Here is a 23322-nt window from a genome sequence, read left to right on the forward strand (position 1 = left end):
CCGAGATTTTATGGGTCAGGATTAAATGGAATGCAGGGACAGTAGATGCTATAGTGAGGGTCTGATACAGGCCACCTGACCAGAAACACTGAGAGGATGATGCCCTTTATAGACAGATAGGAGAAGCCTCACGTTCACAAACCCTGGTCCTCATGAGGGACTTCAACCATCCTGATATTTGATGGAGGTACAACACTGCAATGCATAAGCAATCCAGGAGATTCCTGGAATGCATTGATGACAACTTTGTTCTCCAAGTGATAGAGGAGCCAATGAGGAGAGGTGCTGTGAGGGGCCTTGTTCTCACCAGAAAGGTGTGGCTGGTAGGGAGTGTGAAGATCAAGGGCATCTTTGGCCGCAGTGACCACGAAATAGTGGAGTTCAGGATCCTTAGGATAGTGAGGAGGACAAACAGCAAGGTCTCTACCCTGGACTTCAGGAGAGCAGACTTTGGCCTCTTTAGGAATCTGCCTGGAAGAGTAGTTTAGGTTAAAGTAGCATAGGTTAAAGTCCTGAAGGGAAGAGGGGACAGAGAAATCTGGATGATATTCAATGATCACCTCCTCCAAGCTCAAGGACAATGCATCCCAACAAAGAGGAAGTCAGGTAAGACTGACAGGAAGCCTGCATGGATGAACAAGGAGCTCCTGGTCAAGCTCAAGCATAAAAAGGAAGCCTAAAGAGGGTAGAAGCAAGGATAGAAAGCCTGGGAGGAATACAGTGAAACTGTCCACATAGCCAGGGATCAGGTTAGGAAGGCCAAAGCCCTGACAGAATTGAATCTGTCCAGGGACATCAAAGGCAACAAGAAAAGCTTCTATAGGTACATCAGTGATAAAAGGAAGACTAGGGAAAATGTGAGCCCTCTCCAAAAGGAAAAGGGAGACTCGGTCACCTGGGATATGGAGAAGGCTGAGGTGCTCAGTGACTTTTCTGACTTAGTCTTCACCAACAGGGGCTCCAGACAGACCGCTCAAGACACAGAAGGCAAAGGTGGGGACTAGGAGAATGAAGAAATACCCACTGTAAAATAAGATCAGTTTTGAGAACATCTGAGGAACCTGAAGGTGCACAAGTCCATGAGACCTGATGAGATGCATCTGCCAGTCCTGAGGGAACTGGTGGATGAAGTGGCTAAGCCACTATCCCTCATATTTGAGAAACTGTGGCAGTATGGAGACGTTGCTGCTGATTGATAAAGGGGAAACATAACCCCCATTTTTAAAAAGGGAAATAAAGAAGAACCCAGAGAACTAGACGACGGTCATTCTCACCTATGTGCCCAGGAAGATCATAAAGTGGATCCTCCTGGAAACTATTCTGGGGTACATTGAAAGTAAGGAGGTGATTGGTGACAGCCAACATGGCGTCACTAAAGGCAAATAGTGCCTGACATATTTCGTGGCTTCCTATGATGAGGTTACAGCGCTGTTAGATAAGGGAAGAGCAACTGATGTCACATATCTGGACTTGTGCAAAGCTTTTGATTCTGTCTCATATGACATCCTTGTCTCGAAATTGGAGAGCCATGGGTTTGCTGGATGGAACACTCAGTGGATAAGGAACTGGATTGTGGGTTGCATGCAAAGCGTTGCAGTAAATGGCTTGATATCCAAGTGGAAAGCAGTGACAGTGTTTCTCAGGAGTAGATGTTGGGACCAAAGCTGTTTAACATCTTGTTGGCAACATAGACAGTGGGATTGAGTGCACCCTCAGCAGATTTGCCAATGACACCAAGCTGTGTGATGAGGTTGGCATGCTGGAGGGAAGGGATGCCATCCAGAAAAACCTTGACAGGCTTGAGAGTTGGGCATGTGCAAGGCCAAGTGCAAGGTCCTGCACATGGATCGAGTCAATGCCATGAACAAATACAGGCTGGGCGATGAGTGGATTGAGAGCAGCCATTCAGAGAAGGACTTGGGAGTATTGGTGGATGGAAAACTGATTATGAGCCAGCAATGTGCACTCACAGCCCAGAAAGCCAACTGTATCCTGGGTTGCATCACGAGAAATGTGACCAGCAAGACGAGGGAGGTGATTCTCCCCCGCTACTCCACTCTTGTGAGACCCCACCTACAGTACTGTGTCCAGATCTGGGGTCCCCAATATAAGAAGGACATGGACATGCTCAAGCAGGTCCAGAGGAGGGCCACAAAGATGACCAGAGTGCTGGAGCACCTCCCATATGGGGACAAGCTGAGAGAGTTGGAGTTGTTCAGCCTGGAAAAGAGAAGGCTCTGAGGAGACCTTATAGCAGACTTCCAGGACTTAAAGGGGGCCACCAGAAAGGTGGAAAGGGACTCTTTATTAGGGAGTGTAGTGATAGGATGATGGGTAATGATTTTAAACTGAAAGGGGGTAGATTTATATTAGATATAAGGAAGAAATTCTTTACTGTGAGGGTGGTGAGGCACTGTCACAGGTTGCCCAGAGAAGCTGTGGTTGACCCCTCTCTAGGAGCATTCAAGGCCAGGTTGGATGAAGCTCTGGTCTAGTGGAAGGTCTCCCTGCCCAATGTAGCTGTTTTGGAAGTAGATGATCTTTAAGGTCCCTTCTGTGAAATGCAGGGCAGGTGTAAGCATTCATTTTATGTTTCTGATGATAGTTTTGATGGTTATATTCCAGCCAGGTAGTATATGGCAAGTTCATTTTCCTTGTGAATGTGACACCTCCCCTCTCATGTGCACATACTCATTTCATGAAGTCATCAACACATACCTACGTAAAACATGTGTTACATAAATTATTGTCATTCAGGAATCTCTCTCAATTTTCCATATGAAAACAGTTGGGGTTGATGTGTTTTCTGTCTGTATTATAGTAAAGTAAAAATTTTTCTTCCATCATGCCACATCACATGATCAAGTGCCTTAAATAGGAAAAAATCTAAATGGTTATAAAATTAGTGACATGTTATGTAATGCACATAGAACTTCAAATTTTGTAGGAACATAACCAATAGTCATTCTGAAGCACTGCATTACTACATCAATGTAGTTTTAGTTAATTTTATTGGGTTTTATTGCATGGGAAATAAATATATTTTAGAAATAGGATGGAAACCTATATGAAGAGAAGAGGACACTCCTGTTTTTATCATTCTCATTTAAAGGGTAATAAAATCCAAGAGTGAGATTTTTGAAGATATAATTTTTTATTGCCCTTTGCAGTTTTGATATTTGTACTACAGGTAATAGTGTATTACCACCATTATGTAAAGTAGTGATTTATTCCTATTCAAAATATCATAAATTATTTGCTAACTATCACAAGAAAAATAAACTGAAGCTGAAATACTGGAGCCACTTTTGTTTCAAAAATGTTTTTATAATTATTGGCAGGAATGGAGAGGAGACAAAATAAGCTAACATGTTTTGTCTAACAAAAAAAAGGCTGAATGGAATATCACTGATCTGTATGGATGTTTCATAATGGGAAATGTTTGCAGCAAAGACGATATATAGACACAACAACAAATAAGAATAAATTTTCAGTGAATAAATTTAGGTTTGAAATTAAAGGAAGTTTCTAGCAATCAGTGAAGTGAAGATCTGGAGCAGCCTGGGGAAATTCAAAGGATCTGAGAGAGCTAGAAACCTATATGATTTTAAGATAAAGCCCCATATATTCTGTACATGGCTGCATGGACTATTTATGTATAATAAGCAGGGTGCTCAATTCAGTGACCAAAGACATTTTTTCTTGCATGAAGGTTATTATTCATATAACAGCTGACTTGGTTTTTTGAAGATCCCCTACAAATGCATTATCTAAGTCTACACATTACAGTGGTAAGCAAGGATGCTGTAAGACTGAAATGAAGCAGCAAAATTAGAAATAGAAATTTTAATGACTTTTATACAATATACCATATTTAATGTATGTTTTATTTTGAAGAATATTTTTCTGGTTTTACAGCACATGTATTTTTTACATCTGGGAGGTCACTTTCAAAATCTGTTTAGGATTGTTTATTAATTTGTATTTCAAATTGCTGCATTTTTTACCAATGTATGACACTTCTAGTTTCAAGGGTTTATAAAAAAATCCTGGGTACTATACTATCTTAAAATAAAAATGCTTTTTAATTCTAAAATAGAAAAGTTACTATTTTTTAAAGCTTATTTCCTATAGTCTGATGTGTAATAATGTAATCAATTTCATCTCAAGTTTTGTACTGACAGCATTTTCAAAATGTAATTTCTTAATGACCTTTTACTTTCATGAAAAAGTTAATCTGAATCATAGACAAGCTAATTACAATGAAACTTGCAGATACTTTTGATCTGAAATGTAGCATATTATTACTAATAATCCTTTTCCCCTCATTAAAAGGATAAAAATGAGCATATTTCATATAATTTAACATTCATTTTCAGGACCAATATTATATATTGCCTCTTTGATTCAATCTTGCTTGTTTTCTTTTTGACTCACTGATCAGAAAAAAAAAAAAAAAAGATAGAAATTAAGAAGCTAAAAAGATAATTTTCTTTAAATTAAAAGACAAAATGTTAATGGTCTCAACTAAGTGTTCTCCGCAGGGAGCTTTGTAACTAGAATTTTTGTTATTGAAAAAGCATTTTAAATATTCAGGCTACTAGGGTAAGTGAATAAGCCAAGACTGCAGAAACTGCTTTAGACTGGTGGTTTACGGTCAGTAATATGCATCTCAGCAGCTATTTACTGCCATGAGTATCAAAGAAGCAGTCTTTCTTCACTCTTTTTATTTTCTTATAATCTGGAGAACAAACAAAATATACTTATCGGGAATGTCTTAATATTAGAACTTAAATTTTCTGTTTATCTGCATCTGTGTAAAAATCTGGATTTTTAAATGAAATATAAATTATTTTAAATTTTCAGTCCAAATATTAAAATTTTAAAATCACTCAACTCAAGATTGAGAGATGTCATGCTGAAGCTGTAGTACAATTGCCCCTTCTACAAGGAAACTAGAAATGTCGATTAAAAAGTCAGGAAATGGAAGGATGAACATACACTGTTATTCTGTATTATCACTAGGCAATTAGTTCAATGAGCTGCTATATTGTGTATAAAAATGTAAATATTTTTATGACATTTAAAAGCTTCTTTTGTATATCATTATCTTGATGCAGTAAATGAATTATGTTATGTTAAAAAGTTTGGTTTTAATCACATTGGATCTGCTCTCTGTTATTTTTATTGAGTATCACCTGTTTCTTCTTTATTAAAAAACCTGAGCCCAGCTAACTTTGTTCCTACCATTCATATACTCTTATATGTCACCTTCTATTCTTTTAATTTGATTGTTCTGCAAAATCTATTTCCAGGACACTTTTCAGTTCAGGTCTTTTTAGCAATTAGGTTGTTCTAGAAAAAGATTCCACTTGTTTAAAATGGAGGGTCACTCCAAACTCCTCTCTGTCAGTCAAAGCCATTTTAGTCAAAGCTTCAAACAAATTAAATAAAATTAGAAAAGCTGGTCTATTGTCTCATCTGACAGTGCTCATGGGATGTGATCTTCAAGCTCTATCCGAGGTCCTTACATTTCTGTATCCTGAGATTTTTTCCTAGCCGTTGCTGACTTTGAACTATGGATGAAGTATATATGTGTCAGATCAAGACTGTGACTGTGCAAGTGGGAGAGATACAGATATACTGTGTCAATATATCTACATGTGTGTGTAAAATCAGGTATATTTCCTTTAGGATTTAATTTCTTCCTCTGATCATACTCCAAAAAGTAAACATGTAGGTAACACCAACTATGTTCTATATAGCATGTAAAAGTTAAAAACACCTTCTTTTAAGTAATCACATAATTATAAGCATGTATTATTTTGTCAGAATAAGCTTTCCAGTTTCTTGAAGTTTTCTCAAATCTTAAGTATAAATGTCTGTTTAAAAAAGAAAAATATCATCTAGGGACACTTGATTTAATAAATAAGTGCCTGTGATATAAACATGAAGTTTGATAATAGCTTTTTTTTTGGCTAAAAAAATGTCTCCAACAATATTCACAATGTTTTCCAAAAGAAGATATTCCTTTATATACCCTGCATGCATTAATTCCTTCTATTGCTCTGGCAGTACAACTTGGGTCCTATAGGTAGTATTCATCCTCAAAATATTGAAATCCACTTTATCTAAGACACTGGCAAACTTCATAAATGGATGTCAATTTGTGGTTCTCAAGCTTCAGATTTATAGTACCTTTCATTAGACAAATTATATGCTTTTACTGATTTAGGCATAGCCAGGTATGGTCTTCTGTTGGTTTGAATGAGCCTTTTTTCCATGTTTTTAACCTCTCTTCTTTTCTGCCTGAGTACATGTAAGCTTGCATCTTCCATCTTTTTTCTGGAGTCTCCATTATTACTCTTACAGCAGCAGTCACATCTCCAGCTAATTTTTTGAAGATAATTTAATTGAAGATTTAGTAGTGGTTTTTGTCCCTTTTATCCATCCTTTCTATTTCACACAATCTCAGGAACATTTAGAGGAATCATGTGAACTTGTGATCTTTGTGAATTAGGCCACTTCAGCTATTATTATTTTATTATATATGAGTTGGTAACTATTTTTTTTTGTTTTAATTGTTTAATTATATTTTTTTTGCAATTCATACTTTTCCTCCTTTCAAAACTGATGGTAGTGATCTGCAGTCTTCATAAATATCTCAGAACTATCAAAGATTATAGTTTCTGATTGGTTTATGTTTAAATCCTGTAGATACTCTCTCTATATAACAAATCCTGCAGATACTATTTATGTATTTTTTATAACTGACATTCTTTATGTATTTCTAATATTTTTATTGTGTGTATGAGCCACTATGAGCCCTTTTAAATGGACTTCAACCAACTCAGCTTATTATAATTTGATCACATGTTTATGGTTAGGAAAAAATTTGAATAAGATTGGTTTTTCACATAAAAAAAATTAGTAGTTTTTTTTTTGTTTTAATTTTTGTTTTTGTTTTTGTTTTACTAAATGAGATTGGGATCTGTGGTATTACAGAACAATGTATTTTTGCTGCCTTGAGGCAATGTATTATTGCACCACAGAACTTTGAGATTTGAATTGAAAACTCAAGTGTGGATCATCTTTTTTTTTTTTTAGCATTCCAGAAAACAACCTTTTTATTCATTTTAAACCAGTGTCACAGACTACTAAACCTAAATTTGTCCTTTCACTTGGATGCACTACTCTGTCCCATTAATCCAATGGTAAAGCATCAGGCTTAGAGGGCTCTACATTTGTGCTCTTTTGTTACTTTCAATAACTGTCCGGTATGATGCAGTGATTCTGTTCCCATTTTCTCAATTGGTCAATTAACTTTTATTGCTATAAAACAACCTGCTCAAACAAAAACTAGCAAAACTTTCCACTCCTAAGTTTTCCCATTTGTGTCTCTTTCCAGACTGACTAGCTTCAGTCTTTTTACAGCTCAGGCTTTGTCAGTCAAGTGAATAATTATGAACCTTTTTTCATGCTCCATTAAAGTAATAGATTCATCTTAAATCTACTGTAGGATATGTTTGTGCAGACTTGTCTTTTGGTCTCTTGCATGTGTTTGATTACCTCTTGGAATTAGCCATAGAAAGGATACCCTGTTGTATAGGGAGGATAGGCGGCTTTTGATCTTGAAAATCAACTTTTTGGTCTTTTCTTTTTTATGGCTTGCATGGCTGTACTCCAGTGGAAGCAAATGAATTTCAAAAAAACTCTAAATCTAGACCATTGATACAAGACTGTAATGTTCCTAAAAGAAAACTTGAATACATCAAAGATTTATAATCCAGACATACAATTTAACACAGTTCTATTTCTTTAAGAGCTCTTTATAGATTTCTTTTGGACCCAACCTGCTTTGTTGGGTGTAACAGATCATAAGTACTGAGTACAGTAGAGGCCTTTGGTAAACACATCTTCATAGACAAATTCTTCCTGTCCCTCAAATATTATTTTTAAATTAAACAAGGTGTGCCTATTTGAAAGGTTGTATCTACATGTGTTTCTCTGAAGGAAAAATTGAAGGGACATACAGGGTACATAACCATTGGTTTTGATAGAGTGGTAATTTCCTTGAATTCTTGCCATGCTCTTTCCACTGTATTTCCACTTCATGTTAGGGAAATACTTCTTTTGTTTTGTTTTGTTTTGTTTACTAAAGACATAACACAGGTTCTAAGACGACTCACTCAAAGTAGATGTTAACAGAACACATTGTTCTGCTTGAAATACAGAAATAATTTAAAAATGGTATTTGAAATTTAAATCTGATATCTTCATTGGTATGCTCCTAATACTTTACGTTATTCTTGAGAAACTCAAAGCCAATACGCAACAACCTAAGTTATCTCAATAAAAGTATGTACTTACAGAATAATATAAAATGTTTAAAAATTTGAATCCCTGATAACTTAAATTAATGACATTGAGATTGAGTAATTTGACACAACAGATTATTTTAAAAAATCATTATTTGGTATTCTAAGTGTTGGGCATTTTTTTCCTCCCTCTAATTTTCATAATCATCTGTTCCTGGAGGTTGATGTAGCTTTATTTTTGTTCAGCTGCTCTATCCTGCTGCTTTAAATGGTTGCATCAAACTGGTCTGTAGATGAATGATGTGCTAGTCCACTTCTTCCAGAGTTTAAATGAGGAAACTATATATTTTATCTGGGTCTTAATGGTTCATGTCTCCAGGTTTCCTTTCCACGTAAGCAGGACACATGGGAAAGTGGGAAGGTCTCATGATACAGATGAGGTACATGTGGATGTGAAAGTCTTCCAGACCTTCTGCCCTGACCTACTCAGAAATTATGGTGTTGAGAACAAAGGGAGATAAAACTTCTGGAGAATTGTTACCTAACTCAAAGAATGTGACATCCTTTGAACAGATTTTTTAGAAATAGATTTGTGTTTGTTTAATATGGGTTATAACAGGATTTATGAGCTACCATTTACATGCAAGACATAGACTTGGGAACTGTGCTATTTCAGTGTCTGCTGTACTCAACTGAGGTGAGGAAGTGCAAACTAGGATTTCCAATTTTGTCGTACAGTGATGTGAAGCCAAAATTTGCATAATTAGATGTACAGTGTTTTGTAAGTGTGTGTTCATTTTGAGTCAGAGTTTTGTTTTATTTCTGTCATTACAAGACAAGGTTTAAGTCTCACCCTGAAATTTTGGTATTCATGACAGTTCCTTTAGGATGGTGTCTATATTGCCACTACATAATGTTCATACTACAGAAGGTGGATTTATAGCAAAGATTTCTCTGTCTTCCTTGAAAGATATCAAGGAATCAAACTGACCCAATAATACCACCAAGGATTGGTCTTGATGTCATTTAAAACTGTGGACTGTCCAGTTATATGGATTGAGTCTGATAATTTTCTCGCAAAACTTTATTGAAAGGGAAATTTAGCATTAGCTTCCTTTCAAACCCTTCCAGACCCTCCATGATATCCCTTTATCAGAAAAACAGTGTCTCTGGAAATCCTCCACTGCTAGGAATGCTATCTGAGCATTTCTTGTAACAACTAAGCAATCTGGAATGGACTCATTACCTCCTCCTTTTCTTTGTACACTCATGCAATGGCCATGCTTAATCAGGCATACTGTCGTGGTTTGAAAATCAGGCATACTGTCGTGGTTTGGTGGGCAGACAAGCACCATGCAGACGCTCACCCACCTTCCCCCACCTGGGAATGGGGGAGGCAATGGGAGGGGTAAAGGGAGACTCATAGGTTGAGATAAAAAGTTTAATAATGGTAATAAAATAAAATACTAACAATAATAATAATAGAAAGTATAAACGAGCAATGCACAATGTGATTACTCAGCACCCACTGACTGATACCCAGCCTGTTCCCAGCTAGTGATCCTGAAATACCAAGATCCCGCAATTGCAATACCAGAAGTGATCAGGAGAACTCCTGGTTCTCCCTCCTCTATATACTGAGCACAGTGTTACATGAAATGGAATATTTCATTGGCCAGTTTGGGTCCGGTGCTCTGGTTGTGCTCCCTCCCAGCTCCTTGTGCACCTGCGCACGATCAGGACATGGGGAGTTGAAGAGCCCTTGATCTCTCAGCAACAACTGAAAACACCAGTGTATTGCCAGCATTCTTCTCATACCAAACCCCATACTGAATCCAAAAGACAGAACTATTCTAGCTACTAAGAAGAAACATTAACTCTATTCCAGCCCAAAACAGGACACATACAAATCTCCCTTTTCATTAGTATAGCTCTTTAGGCACACTTTAGTGGAATTTGTAAAGCAAATTCCCTCCCCCACAGTAGCTGTTGATAATTCAGTCATATTCTCCATAGCTTTAATTATTTATAACCCACCAGGATCTGTTCTTTGAGAATATGAGATTTAACAGAGCTGTGTCCACTTAATTAAATAGAATTAAGCATTACAATTTATGGATAAATCAAAGATACAGGAGAGCAGGATAAAACATATTCCTATAAAACATTGGTTAAGAGTTTTACCTATAACGTGGATTGTTTCTATAAAAAGTCTTTAGAGTTAAAAAAAGTACGTGATAGTCAAGTTTATGCTTTTGAAGCAATGTCTTCTCCCCTCTAAAAGCAGTAATCTGATTTAGAATTTAGATCATCTGGCTTCTAGAATCTGATTGTTTCACAAACCAGACCTTAGTGGTCAAAGATGATTAAAAAGTCTGTTTAAAATCCAATCATTGAAGATATAATCTAGTTGATAGCAAAATAAGCTTTTGAATGTGAAAAGAAAATTATGTGAATTTGGAAAGTAATGATAAGAATAGTTCTACTGTAGATAAGTTTAAAATAGTCTTTAGATCAGTAAAAGATGATATAATTTCAGAATTACCTGAGGATTGCTAAGACACTTTTTTGGATATTGATTAGTTTGCAGACCATGGTCTGGGACCTGCTGGTCTAACATATCAAAATACTTTTAAAATAAATGTTTACCTATGCCAAAGGCAACTGTTTTCTTGAGAATATTATAATTGAAAGTGCAAAGAACTTGCAGGCACTTTGCAGCAGGGTGAAAATAGTTTAAAAAGTTTGAAGATCTTTTAATTACATCTATGGAAAAGGCAACATATTCTTCACTAAGCTGTAATTTAGTGAGGCTAAAATATAGAAATATTTGGTAGAATTCTACAGCTTATAAAATATGATTTTGATGATACCCCTGAAGCTTTATGAAACAGCATGCCATATTTCTATCTGTTGTGCCATTTGATTATTTGAACATAAGCAAAAAAGTATAGCAGTTTTTGCCCACTTTGAATGTGTTTCTAGACATTCTGCATTAGTATCATATAAACTAGAAAAGACAGTACTTTTCACTGAAGAGAGAAAATATGTTTTGTTTTTGTTTCAGAGAATGACTGAAAAAGAACCAAATTCCCTTAGATTATTCCTGACACTTAAAGTAGCTGTCACTGTCAATAAAGTCAACACTTGCTATGTAGAAATTTTACAGATAACTGTTCACTTCCTTGTTAAAAAATGAATCTAAACACATTCTTATGTCTTTAAAACTTAAATAAGTTTTACTTATTTAACAATTGTCTAAAAATTCTGCATGCCAGTGATTTTCCTTAGTGTAGTTTAAAAAATACTAGGAATTTTCAATGTTATGTTGCTTTTTTAACACACAGATGAAGTCCAATATTTAGTAGCTCATTTCAGACAACCATAACATGGCAACCACAACATGGTAACCACCTGACATGATGAATACATTACATCCTTTCTTCATAAGTCTTATGGTAATCTTCAGAGCTGCTTCAATCTAGTTTGTGTTATCTTTAAAATAAGTTCAAGAAAAAAAACAATACATTTTTGGTCACATTGTCAGCTAGTCATTGATACCTCCCTACCAACTTATCTGGCCAGGTATTTCAGGAGGAAATTTGCAGTTTCTGATATGCTGTAACAGTTTCAGGAAATTTTCATGGAAGATGCCCTTTTTCCTCAACTTAATTTCTCACTTAGTGCTACGTGGCACTCAAATACAATGTTCTGCTAAATCTGCAGAGTATAGATATGGATTTTCAATTGCCATGGCTCCTAGGAAATGTGATTTCATTATCTTGTATATGTATCTACCTCTGTGAGGCCATGTCTGTTTAGGCTGCATCTTCTATGATGCAGCTTCTAGCCTTTGAACCAAAGTTTCCTGAAAGTTGGATGTCTAATGATAGTACTTCCCTGTATCTTTTAGAATAGAATGGCATGGCATGGCATGGCATGAAATGGAATTGAATAGAACAGAATGGAATGGAATGGAATGGAATGGAATGGAATGGAATGGAATGGAATGGAATGGAATATTTTTAGTTAGAAGGGACATACAATGATCATCTAGTCCAACTGCCAGTTTAGCTTCCATTTCATCGTATACTTCTCTCTATTTAATAGTAAGTTTGTTTTTTTATACACACATATATATACACATATCTATATATGTGAAATAATTTAGTATATGTATACATTGTGGAATGGTGTCCCAGTTTGATTAAGCATCTAGGCTTTTGCTTAAATTCTGTTGACTTAGCATTAAGAATATGGAATAAAAATTGTAAAAAGGACTTCAAATGTTTGTTTTTTTTTTTTTTTTTTTTTTTCATGCATGGATGAATGAACTATATATGACCATTAAATCTACAATAATTCTGTATTGAAGAATGGTGGATATGAACAAACACAGCAATACTAACTTGTATGAGTAAACTCTAGTGAGCAATCTCATATCCCAACTCTTTCAGAAATGTATGAAGACCTGAGACATCCCTTGTATCCATGAAAGGTTGTGGTTTCCTGTACGGGATGTGGCGAACAAATGGTACTTACAAGAAGACTGATTTGGGACCTACGTGTTTTATCTGCATATATATTAATGTTATTAAAGTCTGTTTCATTATCTCTAAATGGATTAAGACATGCCTTATGTGTGTATTTGTATTATTTGATAAATTCCTTGCATAAAAATTGATTCTGAATATAAATTTGAACAATCTTTTCCCCTCAACACTGAGGTTCAGAAGAAAACACTGTAAAACTACAGCTCATTGATCTTCTTAATAGAGACTGTTCTTTGGAATTATACAAGTGTCTTAATAAATTACAAATGCATATAGTTAAGTTAAATAAAATATTTCCAGTGTGCTGTAATCTGGTTGTAAACAGTACCCTATTCTTATAAATCAGCCCTAATATTCATGGCATTTTCATTAATGTGCTTATAATAAATATAGTAAAGGAGACATAAACACATTAATAATGCACATTATACTTAATAGCTTTTGCCCTTGGAAATTCTTATCTAGCTCCTACAAAAGTCAATGGAAAACTTGCAGTTGAATGCATTTGAAAAAAACTTGATCCAATGTATGAACAAGTATGTTGAACATAAAAGAGTTAAACTGCTGAACTATTGTTCTTCCTACTCTTCACTGCCTTCTGTTTCAATATCATGACAGATCAGTTCTTGTTACAAGTGATTAGTAAAAAAACAGGAATAATACTGTAATTCAGATGTGATATCTAATGAAGAATCCTTTTTAAAAATACATAAAGATTTTAGTTCTTCAGTATGCTTCAGAGATACACATTAATAATAAATGGAAAATATCTATATCAAATTACTTTGTCCAAGTTAAGGCATCTATATTTGTTGTCTGTCCAGTTCAAAAAAATTAATCAGATTTATTTTAATCCAACTGCTGAATTAATTTTTTATTTAGTTTTCTTTGAAAGCTTAAAAGTTTCTTTTTACAAGCAATGATCTTTATGTGTGCACTCGCGCGCACACACACACACACACGTGGTTTAGCAGAATGTATTCAATTTCCATAAGGATATTTCATAGCCTCTAGCATTTATTTCTTTAACACTCTACTTTTGTAAGAACTGTTAAGAACATTTCTTAATAAGAATGTGTACAATTAGACAAGGTGGATTAAAAGTTATAGTAGTTAAGAACTACTTAGGTGTTCAGTAAGTGCTGAGGTGTTTTACAAAATTGCATGGAAATTACTACCATTAATATGTCTTCATCAAGCCCACTAAGGGACTTTTTAACCATATCTGCTTTTCTCTTCTTAAAGGGTTATTGCAACCTGCAGCAATGTGAAAAGGAGGAATTTAAAAAAGAAAATGTGCTACTTTTGAAAAGAAAATGAGAGCTGGAAACCTGAATAAAAGGCAACCAATTTTTTTTCCCTGGAGGAAACCAGAGAAGCAAATAAGAACTCAAGACCTAACTCTAAACTCTTGTTAACTGTAAATGATTTTTTTTTGAACCACATTTATATTTATCTTGCCCTCTGAAAGAAGACAGAAAGATAGTCTTAGTCTCAGTGATAACTGCCTGAAGTAAGGAAACAGACAGTATAATATGATTCTTTTCATACCTCAGTAACCTTGAATAAGATGATAGATTATATAAATATAATGTAAATTTATTCCAGCGTTTGACACCTACTAACTCAGGTTTACTGGAGGAAGAGGGAATCATGTAAAAGGTTACCCTCTGTTATCACAGGGTAAGAGAGAGAAACATGATGAAAAGGAAGCACACCTGAGGAGTTTTGGTGGCACGTATTATATGACAACATCAGCAATAGAACTGGAAGCTAATACAAAGAACATGGACATCATAATAGACCAATATAAATGCAAATAGTTTACACTGATTGTTTGCATACGGTTTCAAAGCCCAGTAAAGAGCTTTTCTTGAAGAATGGAAACTATTTGCTTATTTTTACAATGTGTAATTGTTTTAATAAGTACAATCTTTGTCAGAAATGAAATTTGCAACAAAATCATGCTAAATGTATGTTAGAACATACTAATAAGTCTATCTTGTCTGATTATGTAAACTAACAAAAAATAGATACATTTGAGAGGTAAATCATGGTTATCTTTAGTAAGAGAGGACAAGGGGCTAAAGCACCTATGAGCGTTGGCAAAAAGAACAACAAAAAGGAAACCATTTAAAAATAAGTTACATATTCACTTGTAATAGATATACCTTTAAGTTGTAATCCATGATCTGAACTGTATCATATAGGAAGTACTACAGCAAGAGCATGAGCCTTGCAAGAAACCAGGGAAGTACAGCAGTCACCCAGACTGAGCTTACTTTGGTGCCCAATAACTCAACACAACACACTACCTTTCCTCTTCTGAGCACCCACAATAACCCAAGTCATGAGCAGAATAATTTCTGGACATTTTATGGACATTTTACAGGGGTGACCCATAGACTGAAGGAGTGATATCTGTCTATATATCAAAGGATGGGGAGGGAGAAAGTGGTTAATGACAGTGTGTTGTCTAGTGAAGGACCCACTAGTCAGCACAATGTAAATGGTATGGAATAAGGGGTGGAGATTTTACCAGGTTTGTCTGAGATTGAGTTATTTTTTTTTTCATAGCAGCTCATATGGAGCTGTGTTTTGGATTTGTGACTAAGATACACCAATGGTTGACAACACCTTTATGTTTTAACTATTGTTGATCTGTGTTTTCACAGCATCAAGATCTTTTCCGTTTCTCACGCTGTCCCCACACCAATAATTGTGGTAGCATGAAAGATGTTGGAGGGAACACAGGCAGGACAGCTGACTCAAACTGACCACACGGATGTTCCATGCCATATGACCTTGTGAACATAATTAAAATTCAGGGAAATGAGAAAGTAAGGACATTTTGGGTCATGGCATTTGTCTTCCCAAGTAACTGTCATGCATTCCAAGTCTGTGTTTTCCAGGCAGCAGGAAACATCTGCCTGATGATGGGAAGTAGCAAATTAATGCATTATTTTGCTTTTCTTGCACATGCACTGGGGCTTTTCATCGCTTACTAAACTGTCTTTATCTTGACCCACAAGATTTTCTCCCTTTTGCCCTTATGATTTTCTACCCTATATTGCTGTGGGAGGAGTGGGAGGGTGAACAAGTGACTGGGTGAGGCTTAGCTGCTAGCCAGGATCGACACATCACGTCACTTCATATACATTGTTAACTCAATTTTGAAGTGTGGAGAATTGTTTTCATAAATCCACCATAAACTCAGAAGCTGTGCTATTTTGGTGTAGTATTTATTTCCAGGAAATCTGTGCAATATTGGGTGGGGTTTTGGGGAGGAAGAGGCATTGTATGCTTAAAGATGTGAAGTCTCTTCCAGATGTGCTACCTGCTGCAAAGAGAAAACATTCTTTCTTCCGTGCCATTAACCTTATTGTTTTAATTGGTATTATTTTTTTTTAATCATTTTCTGCTTTTGTTAAACTGATGCTGAGAGTAATTTTTCAATCTCTTTACAGGTCACCTAGAGTTATGGTAGAAAATATATTCAAGTATCACTTTTTATATGACCTATACAAGGAGACACATGAATTTGAATGCTGACACAGAAAACATGCTGCTGCAGGAATAAACAAACTCCAGCTTAAATGAAGTCAAGTGTCACATATGAATATTGACATTGTTTCTGAAAGAGCTTTTTGATCTTAAAATCACACAAGACAAACAATAGTATTCTATTTTATTAAAGTCATAAGTAAAAATTTAAGAAATCAGGTGGAGGTATAGTGGAGTTTATAGAGAAAAATAAAAGAACAAATGTGACATTAGTGTGAGATATTAATGTTAGATCTCTGTGGTTACTATGCATACAGTGTGCATTTACCTTCTACAGGTTTTACTATTCAACTAGTTTCTATGGGGCATCATTGTGTATTGAACAGAATCAGGAGGTGAAAATTTGGTTCTCCTTAGTGATGTTGAAATAATTGAGAGAGGACTAGAAGTATTACATTTCCATTTCTGAGGTAATTATTTAATTGATGTATTCTGTAAGCAGATATGAAAAATTGTATTGGTTTGAGCTCAGAAGGGCAACTGAGCACCACACAGCCACTTGCTCACTCCTTCCACCTCATGAATGGGAAGGAGAAAATAAAGCAAAAGGCTCAGGATCCAAGACAAGGACAGGGAGGGATGACTGACCCATAACAATCACAGGCAAAAGACAGACTTCTTAAGGGAAGAGAAAAGAACATAAATTTAATTTGGACACTAACATCAACACTTAACAGACAGAGTAGGACAGTGAGAGTTTTGTTCCCAATTTCTCTATCTCCTTCCCCCAGTGACACGGGGGTCAGGGAATGGGAGGTGTGGTCAGTCCTGCCACTTCTTCCTCCTCAGGGGGTACTCCTTGCATTCTTCCCCAGCTCCAGTGTGGGGTCCCGTTCATGGGAGACAGTCCTCCATGAACTTTCTCTGATGTGACTCCTTCCTATGGGCTACATCTCTTCCTGAGATGCTCTGGCATGGGTCTGTCCTGCATGTTGCAGTCTTTGCAGCACCAAACTGCAACAGTGGAGGCTTCCCTCAGAGTGCCGGCCTTTTTCAGGAGCAGTCACCTGCTCTGGCATGGGGTCCTCCACAGGCTGCAGGCAGATCTTTGCTCCACTGTGGACCTTCATGGGTGGCAGGGATGTTGGCCCTACTGTCTCACCACGGGCTGGAGGGGAGCTCTGCGTGAGCACACCTCCACCCCTTTTCCTCCTTTCTTCCACTGACCTCAGTGTTTTCATAGGTGTCCTCCTCACAACTCTTCTTTCCTCACAACTATTACTTCTCCTCCCAGGTTCCCTTTCTTAAATACATTATCACAGAGGCACAGACACAATCACTATTTGGCTTGGCCTTGGCCAGAGATGGTTCTGACTTGGAGCCAGGGCAGCTTTGAGAAGCTTCTCACAGAGGACCACTGCTCTAGCCTCCTCCCCTGCTACCAAATGTCCCCACCACACACAAAAACCAAGAACAGAAATAAAGTCATTGTTAGATGAAACAGGTTATGTGAAGATGTATGTCAGAAGAATTCATCCAATCTAGGAAATATAATTTCTGTAGAAAAATTCTTCTATCCTGCAAAAATATCCAGCTGTGTAAATAGACTGATGATCTATGCAGCTACATAATTTGTTTTTACCTCAATATGATGAATTACTATACTTACAATCTCTCTATGAAACTGTTCAATTAAAAAGGAAACAAACCTGTCATAACATCTGAATTCATGTAAAATGTAGTGATTTTGTTTGCTTGTTTTAATTCAGAAAATAGCTTATTGATGTTGGTCTAGATTTAAATGTAATAAATAGGAAGAAACAAACGAAAGTCAAAACTAAAGATTATATTACACTGCTAAATTGCATCTCCCTCTCTACTGATATATCCATAACTGAGTATATAATTTTAATACAGTATACTCATATTGTTTAAATACTGATTATGGAAAGTGAAAATGCACCACGTTAGTGTTTGTGTTCACAAAAAATCAGTAAACTTCTTTGTAATGTTACTGTATATTATTAGAGATGGAAAATAGGGAAAAATTTCACATAAGTAAAAGCAGTTCCAATTTGAGTATTTTTACATTTCTAAATTTGTATGCATTACTCTCACAGTGAAAAGTTTAACATGAAAATAGTAATCTAATCCAGTATCCGTTAGACAGCAATGAAAAATGTAGAAATAGAAGTGGATATCATTATTTCCCCAGAATGTCTCTGTCTTTATTAACAAATGAATTATTCTGTACAATTTGTCCTTCCAAATAAAAATCATCTGATTTCTAAGCCAAATAAAAGCTTCTCATTTCTAGAACCCCTTAAGGATAGGAATTACAAAATTGTAGTGTCCTGGGTTTGAGTGAGTGGTGGGGTTTTTTGATAGTATGGGGGGGGAATACAGCAGTGGATCCCTGCGAGAAGATTCTCAAAGCTCCCCCCACTCCAGGTCAGACACACCTCTGTCCAGGACTGAGTCAATCAGCTGCGCCTCTGCAATAGCATATTTAAGAACGGACATGGGAGGAAGAGTTGGAGTTGTGAGGAGGAGATATAGCAGCTGAGTGAACAGCAAGGTCAGTGGAGGAATGGAGGAAGAAAGGAGGGTGGAGGTGTGCCAGAGCAGACACACCCCTGTATCCTATGGTGAGATGGCAGGGCAGACCCCCTGACACCCATGGAGATCTGTGGTGGAGCAGACACTGAAATATGGCCTGTGGAGGCCCCACATGTCCAATTAAGGTGGCTGTGCCCGAAGGCAACCAGGATCCGATGGGAAGAAGCAGCCCCCACTGTTGTAGCTTGGCGCTGGGAGGATTGCAGCATGTGGGGGTGTCCCATGCTTGAGCAGCTTGGGAAGGGCTGCAACCCGTGGGAGGGACTCCAGTTGGAGAAAGTAGGTGAACTCTGCGGTCCATGAGAGGGACTCAAGTTGGGGAAAATCTGTGGAGGATTGTCTCCTGTGAGAGCGGGACCACACTGGAGCAGCAGCAGGAAGTTCCAGAACTTCTGCCCCACAGAAAAGAGAAGAAGAGGCAGCACTGACTGCACCCTCCACTCCCTGCCCCTTGTTCTGCTGGGGAGGAGGAGGTAGAGATATTGGGAGCAGAGCTGAGCCTGGGATGAAGGAAAGGGTGTGGGGTGGAAGATGTTTTCAAGATGTGGTAATGCTTCTCACTGTCTTACTCTGTTAAGTGTTGTTGTTAGTGTCTGTAATAAATTTATGTTATTTTTTTTCTTCATCTAACAAATCTGTCTTTTGCCCATGATCATAATGGGTGATTCATCCCTCCCTCTCCTATCTTGAATCCCAAGCCTTTGCTTATTTTCTCCTCAGCACTTGGTGGGAAGAGGGAAGTGAGTGGCTGCATGGTGCTCAGTTGCCTGCTGAGTTCAAATCATAACAGTAGAAATATTGTTATTTCTGTTTTGAACTTCCTGTCTGTTAATTTCATATGACTTTTGAGATTCTGCAGAAGAAAAACCATTCTTCATGACATCCGAGATTTAGTAAGCCTTTCTTAGCAGAGCAAAACTGTGCTCTGCTAGTGTTTGCTCCTCTCTGTGAAAAGTTATTATGTATGCCAATCCTTTGTTTTGTACTTTTTACTAACTATTTTCCACATTGGGACTTTCTTTCTTTTCCTCTGGCGACTTCCTTTTGGTAGGTCCCATTGGTGAGGGATGCTGCTGAGTGTTTGCAGTAACCTGCCACAGCAGCCACCACCCATACCCCACCACTCACTCACAACTTTGCTGGAGGACTCCTCCAGAGAGCATGCCTCCCTGTGGATTGTGTTGCACCCCTACCCTTTACTAAGCCTGTTTTCACTTTTCCGAAGTCATATTATTCCATGTAGTTGTTACTTCTATTCTTTATAACATCTGCCACTACCTTACCAGTATTGGCATCTGAGTTGTTCATAATTACCTAGATGTTTCCTTGAACCTGTTTTAAATAATGATGTTATTATCTGGAAATGATACTGGCATTTTCCTCATTAAGCTTGCTATTTTAGTCCAGGGTGCATCTAAGTTACTTGTTGACATGATTACTATATTATTACAACATATAATGGTTATATAATAAGAAAACTTAAAATACACACAGTATATGCAATACATAACTGTAAGAGTGTTCTAATATGTATAATGTCTTATGTAATAGCATGATATATTCTAATGTTCATAGCAAGTTTGTACCATGTTATTTCTGTTTCACATTCACTCCAAAATCATTGTGGGAGATTGTTTCTCCCATTTATTTCTTAGACTTTTTGTGTAGAATTCAGTTAGAACTCTATTTTTAAGCAAGTCTTGCCATATCTTTTCCTTTTGAACCAAAGAAATGCTCGTCTGACCCAGGAAGGTGGAATGTGTTTCATCCTGACCTTTGTGTGAGAAAATGCTTTCAATGCAAACAACATTCAAATAAAAATTCTTTCATGTACGTAACTTTTAATAAGTGGGTAATGCCATGTGGGCTTAGATGTCTTTTTGAAGTGTCTTATGTATTTGGGTGGACAAGGACAGTTGTGTCTTGTTCCCTATTTTAAAATGAGAGTAATAGTATTTCCAATCTCACCAGGCTTTTATGTCACAGTAAATGAATGAATGTTTAATGCACTCAGATGCTATAGTAAAATCCTCTCACCTTCTGGCTGCAAATAACCTGACTTAGAAAATATAATTTGCTAATTAATTAAAATTATACTTCCCTCAGGAAATTTGTACAATAAATCTTCCTTGGTACCGCTGTGTGGCAAAAAGTGCCAATCTCTTACCTATAATTTTTTACCTCATTAGAGGAAAGAATCATAAAGTACATGGTCAGATTGAGTGATTTGGAAGGCATTTCTGTATGTAAATGTGTTGAGTATACTGACTGTCTTAAATCTCTGTACTGGTTTTTGCTATGATAGAGTTAATTTCACTCAGAGTAGTACATAACATAGAATCATGGAATAGTTTGGGTTGGAAGGGACCTTAAAGATTATTTTCTTCCAACCCCTCTGCCATGGGCAGGGACACCTTCCACCAGACCAGGTTGCTCAAAGCCCCGTCCAACCTGGCCTTGAACCCTTCCAGGGAGGGGGCAACCACAACTTCTCTGGGCAACTTGTTCCAGTGTCTCACCACTCTTACAGTAAAGAATTTCTTCCTTATATCTAATATAAATCTACCCTCTCTCAGTTTAAGTCTTATCCCTCATCCTATCACTTCACTCCCTGATAAAGAGTCCCTCTGCATCTTTCCCGTAGGGCCCCTTTAAGTACTGGAAGGTTGCTATGAGGTCTCCCCAGAGCCTTCTCTTCTCCAGGCTGAACAACTCCAACTCTCTCAGCTTGTCCCCATATGGGAGGTGCTCCAGCACCCTGGTCATCTCTGTGGCTCTCCTATGGACCTGCTTGAGCAGATCCATGTCCTTCTTATATTGGAGGCCTCCTGATCTTATGGTGGGGACGCAAGAGCTGGACACAGTACTCCAGGTAGGGTCTCATGAGACTAAAGTAGAGGGGAAGAATCATCTCCCTTGACCATCTGGCCACACTTCTCTTGATTAAGCCCAGGATACAGTTGGCTTTCTGGGCTGTGAGTGTGCATTGCTGGCTCATAGTTTTCCATCCACCAGTACTCCCAAGTCCTTCTCTGCATGGCTGCTCTCAATCCACTCATCGGCCAGCCTGTATTTGTGCATGAGATTTCCTTGGCCCATGTGCAGGACCTTGCACTTGACCTTGTTGAACTTTGTGAGGTTTTCACGGGCCCAACTCTCAAGCCTGTCCACATCCCTCTGGATGGCATCCTTTTCCTCCAGTGTGTCTATTGCACCACACAGCTTGGTGTCATTGATGGTATGTTTTAGATTTGTGACCAAAATAGTGTTGATAACAGAGGGATGTTTTAGCTCTTGCTGAGTAGTAGTTACACAGAGTCAAGGCCTTCTGTTTCTCACACTGCCCTGCCAGTGAGTATTCTGAGGGGTGCACAAGAATTTTGGAAGGGACAGAGCTGGGACAACTGGCCCTAACTGACCAAAGGGTTATTCCATACCGTATGTTGTCATGCTCAGTAATAAAAGCTGGGGGAAGAAGAAGGAATGTAAAGGGGGTGCTACGAGTTACAGTGTTTGTCTTCCCAAGTCATTTTACATGTGATGGAACCCTGATTTCCTGGAGATGGTTGAACATCTTCCTGCCAATGGGAAGTAGTGAATGGATTCCATATTTTGCTTTGCTTGAGTGCATGGCTTTTGCTTTATCTGTCTTTACCTCAACCCATGAGTTTTTGTATTCTTGACCTTCTGATTCTCTCCACCATTCCAACAGGGGGGAGCGAGCGAGTAGTGTGGTGCTGAGTAGTGTGGTGCTGAGCTGTCTGATGGGGTTAAACCACAACAATATGTTTGGAAGAAATCAAGGAACAGGGCTACAAGTTTTTTACCACTCCTTTGACATCACAGTACACGTATAGGATGTACAAAACTCAGCAAACAATTAGTATATAATGTTTAGTCAGCAGTTATCCTGCTGAAATGTCGAGAAAACAGGCTGTGATATTTTTCAAAGGCTTATTTTATTTGTTATCCACAACTATATAGCTTAGAGGATTCACACAGGATTGTGATAATTTGGCTTTCCAGGAAAGCCATGAACATTTTTACAATCTTGCTTATGAGAAAGGTAGCAAATGCTGGTGGATTCAAATGTCAGAGGTTAGTTTCAAGTCTTTTTTTTTTTTTTTTAAATCTGTACTCACTCAGAGCTAATCAAAAACTCAGATCTACCCCAGTGACATATAAATGGAAAGTAAAATTTGGAATAAAAAAGGAATTTGAAATGCAATTTAGTGTTCAGATCTTATAGTTTACAATAGAGCCTCTTCAAATGCTGAGTATTTTAGATGCTGAAGTCTTCTTTTTTAATGCTAGAGCACTGAAGTTTA

This window comes from Tyto alba, unplaced genomic scaffold (assembly GCF_018691265.1).
Source record: "Tyto alba isolate M040663 unplaced genomic scaffold, T.alba_DEE_v4.0 Super-Scaffold_14, whole genome shotgun sequence".
NCBI classification, from domain to species: Eukaryota; Metazoa; Chordata; class Aves; order Strigiformes; family Tytonidae; genus Tyto; species Tyto alba.